The sequence below is a fragment of the Mastomys coucha genome, unplaced genomic scaffold, assembly GCF_008632895.1.
Source record: "Mastomys coucha isolate ucsf_1 unplaced genomic scaffold, UCSF_Mcou_1 pScaffold16, whole genome shotgun sequence".
NCBI lineage: Eukaryota > Metazoa > Chordata > Mammalia > Rodentia > Muridae > Mastomys > Mastomys coucha.
In genome coordinates this window covers 55,198,012-55,198,400 of record NW_022196898.1, presented here as the reverse complement: position 1 = coordinate 55,198,400, position 389 = coordinate 55,198,012, and positions in this window count along the sequence as shown.

Below are 389 nucleotides of genomic sequence, written 5' to 3'. Positions count from 1 at the left end.
TGTGTGTGTGTGTGTGTGTGTGTGTGTGTGTGGTGTATTGGAATGTGTATATAGATACATGCATGTATGTGTGGAGGTCAAAATGCCACTCATTCCTCAGAAGCGATACACTTTGAAATTTTTTATTGATTATTTTATTTATTTACATTTCAAATGTTGTCCCCCTTCCCAGTCTCCCCTATGCAAACCTCTCATCCAATTCCCCCTCCCACTTGCCTCTAAGAGGGTGCTCCCCGACCCACCCACCCACTTCTGCCTCACTGCTCTAACATACCCCTACGCTAGGGCATCAAGCTTCCACGGGACCAAGCTCCTCCCACTCCATTGATGCCAGATAAGGCAATCTTCTGCTACATATGTAGCTCAAGCCATGGACCCATCCACATATA